Source organism: Aplysia californica, unplaced genomic scaffold (assembly GCF_000002075.1).
Source record: "Aplysia californica isolate F4 #8 unplaced genomic scaffold, AplCal3.0 scaffold00415, whole genome shotgun sequence".
Classification (NCBI taxonomy): Eukaryota; Metazoa; Mollusca; class Gastropoda; order Aplysiida; family Aplysiidae; genus Aplysia; species Aplysia californica.
The window spans coordinates 98,758-104,841 of record NW_004797685.1 but is presented as its reverse complement, the minus strand read 5'-3'; positions in this window follow the sequence as shown (position 1 = coordinate 104,841).

Below are 6,084 nucleotides of genomic sequence, written 5' to 3'. Positions count from 1 at the left end.
TAATTCTTTTAACACTGGAACAGAGAGCAGCTCCCGGTGAAGAGGCAGGATTATTTGTTAATATTATTTTAAAGTAAATGATAACAACTTAACACATTACCTTCTGGCTTCAACAGCCTATCCCATTGTGAAACGTCTCCAAACTGTTGTTTGATAAGAGTCGTTGTCTTCTCAGAATCGACAGCCGTCAACCACGACACCAACCTTCCCTTTCCTTGTGACAAACTCCTCCATAACTCTTGACAGCGACAGATATAGCAAAAGACACTCAGAATGAAGTACAAACCAACAACCTCCACGGCGATTTAAACTCACTCTAATCTCAGTGTGTTGTAGCTCATTATTATAGATTCACATAATCATTTTTATGGTCTGGACTGCTGTGAGAAGCCTCGCTAAGAAAACTAGGGGGCGATTGTTTGTTGGGTGGTTGTTTTTTTTTCAAGGTGAAAATAGCAAAACAGTGAAATCTTTAAACTCACAACAGACATTCCTGCATACGTTTACGTTAGTTTTACGAAGTTCTTGATTTGTAAGAGTGCTCTGATAGAGCACAATAGATTCTCCCCCTCAGCCACCCCAATCCCCGGTCGCTCGCACCTCTGCCTGTCTGTCTGTCTGTCTGTCTGTCTGTCTGTCTGTCTGTCTGTCTGTCTGTCTGTCTCTCTCTCTCTCTCTCTCTCTCTCTCTCTCTCTCTCTCTCTCTTCCAATCAGTTTCCCAATCAGTTCTGGTGGAGATAGACATAATAAACAAATTGATCCCACCTCTAAATCAGTATTCTGTCATAAAGTGCGTAGATCTGACATCAGAACAGCAACAAAAATATGTCAAACACACTTTCACATGATCATTTTAGTATTAATTTAACTTCGTTATTGTTTCTGTTATTGGTTTTCTGTTGTTTTTTATCCTCCAAAAGATAATGAGATTGAACAAAAATCTTGAAAAATACTCGGCAGCTGCTCCTTTTTTCGACTCTGTATTTAGCGAATTATTCTGATTGCTATTCTCCATTTCAATCAAAGAAGGACACTGATTCGAAAAACCCCTCCTTTTAAAGTACTACTTTGTTTTACGAGGCCAAGACAAACCTAAAAATGTTAAGACTCAGTTGTGTTCTCAGTCCTGGTTGGTTAATGAGTAGTGGAAAATTGTTGGAATTTAAAACATGGAATTCTAAAAGAAGTTAAAGAAGTTATAGTACAAAGAGCTGTAAAAGAAATGTTTAAAGACAGAGCAGTTGGACCTGATCTTATCCTACTGGACACAGATGAAGTAAATGGCAAATGGGAAGTGGAGAAACTGACCAACCTGCTCAATACCTTCTATAAATTTGAAATGTGAGGCAGCGTGGTGGTATCAGACTCTCGTCAAAATAATCAAAGTGAAGAAACTTGCATTTGTCCGCAGGTTGGTGAATTTTTATCAGATTTTTGTTTTTTAGATCAACACCTTTCAAACCTGCTAAAGAACTCATTTATGTGTGGATTTTTCTGAAAAACGTTGATTAAAGGAACACAAAAAAGTAAATTTTTAGTTACCACGGACTCTTTAGCTAAAGAAATAACTAATCTTTGGAGGCCATTCTCTCTCTAATTTTACCTCTGAAAGTAGGTGAACCCTACCTCCTTCTTTTGCAAACATCTCGACTTGTATCCTAGATAAATGGATATTTTTTACTCCATTTAAAGACAAGTAAACAAGCTTTAAGATGATACCAATAACTATACATGCCCAAAAATAGACGAGAGCCTGATTCCAACTCGCTGCCCCACAAATATTCCTGGAAACTTTACATCTACGCCGTCTGTCTCAGAAGTAAATCTGCTGTTCTGTAAAAATCAACAGTTTTTAATTTCACAGACATGATATTTTATACATATGTACAGAAAAACATTTTTTTCTATTCAGCGTAACAACCGCTGATCTCGATGCACTTTTTCGTCCGATGTAGCCAGTGGTCAAACGCAGTGACTATGGCTGCTCTGCCCAGAGTCCTCAGTGCAGCGTTTGTTTCGATCACAATTTCTTCTTTGTCTCCTAAACCGCTGCCCACTTAGTCTTTCTTTAAGTTTTGGGGAAAGAAATAAAAGTCGTGTAGAATATATGGACAGATTAAAAAAAAAAAGAAGAATCGTAATAATAGGTGATGAAAAATGGGTGTATTTCTGGGATTCAGAACTGAAAAGACAATCAGCAGAGCGGAGAAACCCTGCAGGCTCGACGCAAGCAAGGAGCTTAAATAATAATTTTTTTTACCACAATAGCGTAGTTTTCAACTAGCCGGTTCCCGGCTGCACAACAATCAATGCTTACTATTACAAGATTGTTCTTTTAAACATAACGGAGACCGAGACCAGCAATCAGAGAAGAAAGTGGCCGGGTCTGCTTGAGCAATGTGTTGTCTTCCATCTTGACAAAGCTCCTGTGTGCACTACTCTATAAAGGTCACCGATCTCCAGGACTTCTGGCACAGATACATTCTTGAACCACCAAGCCATTTCCCAAACAAAGCACCATGTATGCGACTTTAATTACTTCTCCAAAGTCAAAGAGGACTCTAAGAGGCAGGATTTTAAGAAGAGGAAGAAATTGTGCTCAATGCTGCGCTCAGGACTCGTGCCAAAGTGGACATAGTCACTACGTTTGACCATTGGCTACATCAGATGAAACAAGTGTATTGAGAACAATGATTGTTATACTGAACAGAAAACATTTTTATGTAGATAAATACAAAATTTCAAGTATGCAAAATAAAAATTGTTGAATTTACAAAGCAGGAAACTTACTTCTGGAACAGATCTCGTGCATTCATAAAAAATCGCAGAACTGCAGTTGTCAATGACACAAATAATTAGTCTTTTGAGTCACACAATGAAACTAAAATGCACCACTGAGAGCAGTGAAGACAAGGATGAGAAACAAGAGTAGACTCAAGGTTATAGAAACACAGTATGGGTAAACAGCTGAGAGTGGAACAACAAAATATGCCATAATTCACCTTTACTATGTAGGTTGTGAGCTTTTCGTTTGTTTGGGTTTTTTTTTCATAAGAATATAATTATTTCACCTGGGACCACCACTCAAAAGTAACCGACCCTGCCTCTATGTACATCAGTGAAACCAAACATAAGAAGATCCACTTCCGTTAGTTGAGGGACTGGTAACACGATAATGTCGACAGTTTAAACTTAAAATTCGATTCAGGTCCTATCACGTGTGCATGTGATGTCGTATTGATAAGCAAGACGTCATGCATTACACGTGGAAGACGCGGGTTCGACTCTGTTTCATGGAATGTCTCCGCAAGTGCTGGAATTCTTGGAATGAAAAAGTGTTCTAAAGTCTCAACAGCGGTGACACAGACACGATGTGTCTAACAGGAGTGGGACTGTCAGTCAAGCATAGTCAACGATAATTTAGTATTAGCTGTCTTTTTGTAAATGTGAGGCAGCGTGGTGGAAACAGGCTCTCGTCAATTTTGGGGCATATTGAGTTATTGGTATCATCCTAAAGCTTGTTCATTTGTCTTGCTTTCAATGTTAAAAATTACCCATCCATCTTCAATAGAAGTGGAGATATTTTGCATTGAAGGAGATGGGGGTCACCTGATTTAAAAAGTAATATTAGCGAGAAAATGGCCACCAAAGCTTGGTAAATTCCAAAGCAGGAGAGTCCATGGAAACTGTGATTTTATATTTCTGTGCCTTTAATCAACGTTTTCAGTGAAATGCTCAAAGGAATGTGTTTGTAAATGGACAAAAAAGGTGTTTAGGCAAAAAACAAAAATTTGATAAAAATTGCTAAGCAGGGAGAAAACTGCTGTTTTCTTCGATTTCAGTATTTTGACGAGAGCCTGATTCCACCACGCTGCCTCAAAATCGTCTGTTTGCGTATTGCTTTTTGGGAATTTGCTTTATTGTTGACATGGTGAAGAAGACTTACGTTGTGGAATACAAAATAATACCTTTTGCTAGTCAACAAAAGTGCAATGACTTCCATTTTATACAACATACTTACTAGAAAAAAGAGGATTATAATTTGTGAACATGAACAAGCAATACAGCGAACCTTGCAGTCAACGCAACGAATCTGTCGAGTCCAACGTCCGAGGCTTTCGGCCAAGCATCTTAGACACATGTGCCAGGCTGCCATGGAAAATGCAGGCTTATTTTTGGATCTTTTCGACTTCTTGAATCAAAAGCGCTTTAGTCTTTAAAGAGGGATGTTTGCAGACGTTCTGCTCCAAATTAACCACCAGTTGAGGTTAGCATTCAATAACAGATACACCAAGACTCGTTGCCTGGGCCAGATGACAGAGCAAATTGTTTCGTCGGGCCTGAGTTGCTGGAACATTCTGACAGTGTGTGTGTCTGGCGCCTGGAAGAAGGTCCCAGTTGTCGGAAATTTTGGATATTCAAATAACAGCTTGTTTCTGTTGCAAATTTAATGCTGAACTCGCTGATTTTCAATTTGTTTCAATATCCTGAGAAGTTTTAAAGATATGCCACTTTTTGTAACAACAACAGAGTGTAAAATGTGTTAAAGCAAAGTTAGAAAAAACAACAACGGCTTTCACTTAAGTATGTTGATTCAATTTCTGGCACATTTTGCACCTTTGGTGAAGTTCAACTTGTTGCAAGAATAATTAATGACAAAATATAATTTAGACTTAAGATATTATAAAATCCGTTTAACAAAAAGTGGTTAAACGTTTGTTTTGTGACGGAATTAAATTGTTTCTCCAGCTACGATTTTTTGGCCTGCTCACCCTGTTGCTCAAAAACAGCTTTGCCGATTACTGGGACCTTTCTTCACACACACATAGGCCTGCTCACCCCGTTGCTCAAAAACAGCTTTGCCGACAACTGGGACCTTTCTTCACACACACACACACACACAAATGTGTTTGATAAAGTGGCCCGCCATTTATAACAACAACAGTTATAATAGGGTTCTGGCTGTGCCAGGTTTATATTAAATCCCCGAATCATGTCTCTTATAATACATAGTAAAACAGTTATCTAATCGCAAGCAGTAATAACAGACCTGCTCGGCAATAACAGAGGTCAAAACATCTACCAACTCCTAACTAAAGCAGATAAGAGGGCATGAAAAAGTAAAATGTGTCCCACGCGTTCATATGACCTTATCATACAGTTGCAAGCGCCGTAAAACACTAACCAAAAACAATTAGGAAATAGCAAAATTTACATTAGCTACTCCCCCTCCCCACCCCATTATGTTGCCGTTAGACCTTGAACAAGGGTAAATAACTCATCTTATACTACTTCGAAAGTATAAGTCATTTAGTTAGTTTCCCATGAACACGATCTTGATTGCTTTCAAGTATCCTGGTGCCTTCAACTGCCTGGTGCTAACATTTAAGAAACAGAAGCAAAACGAAAGGAAAAAAAGACGAAGATAAGATAAGATAAGACAAGATAAGATAAGACAAGACAAGACAAGATAAGATAAGATAAGATAAGATAAGATAAGATAAGATAAGATAAGATAAGATAAGATAAGATAAGATGAGATGAGATGAGATGAGATGAGATGAGATACGATAAGATAAGATAAGATAAGATAAGATGACCCGTACACCCAGACACCCAGAAACACATGCGCTCTCTCACACATCCTCCCCCACACAAATCTGTACACATAAACATATTAATATAGGATCGGAGGCTTTCACTCACAAACAAGATCACAGTTACATACATAAAATATAATTTAAATGAATAATATTTGTCCACAGTTGTGGTGTTTAGCAAAATATATAATCAGTATTTTAATTGTAACCCAATGACACTATTCTGATATTGCATGCTTTAAAGGTCACAAGAATACTTAGCGCATACGTTGTAGGCCTATTACAAGATGATTAAGATGGTTTTAATTAAATGGATGATGTAAAAAAAGAAGCGTCTGTATCTTTCTTTATTACAAATCAGAATGCAAAATCTTTCCCTTCTGATTGATATTCTAAATTTGAGGGAAGAAGGAATGTTACATAATATGTAAATGAACATGTCCAGTAAATAGTTCAATAAGAATGACACAATCTCCTTCGAAA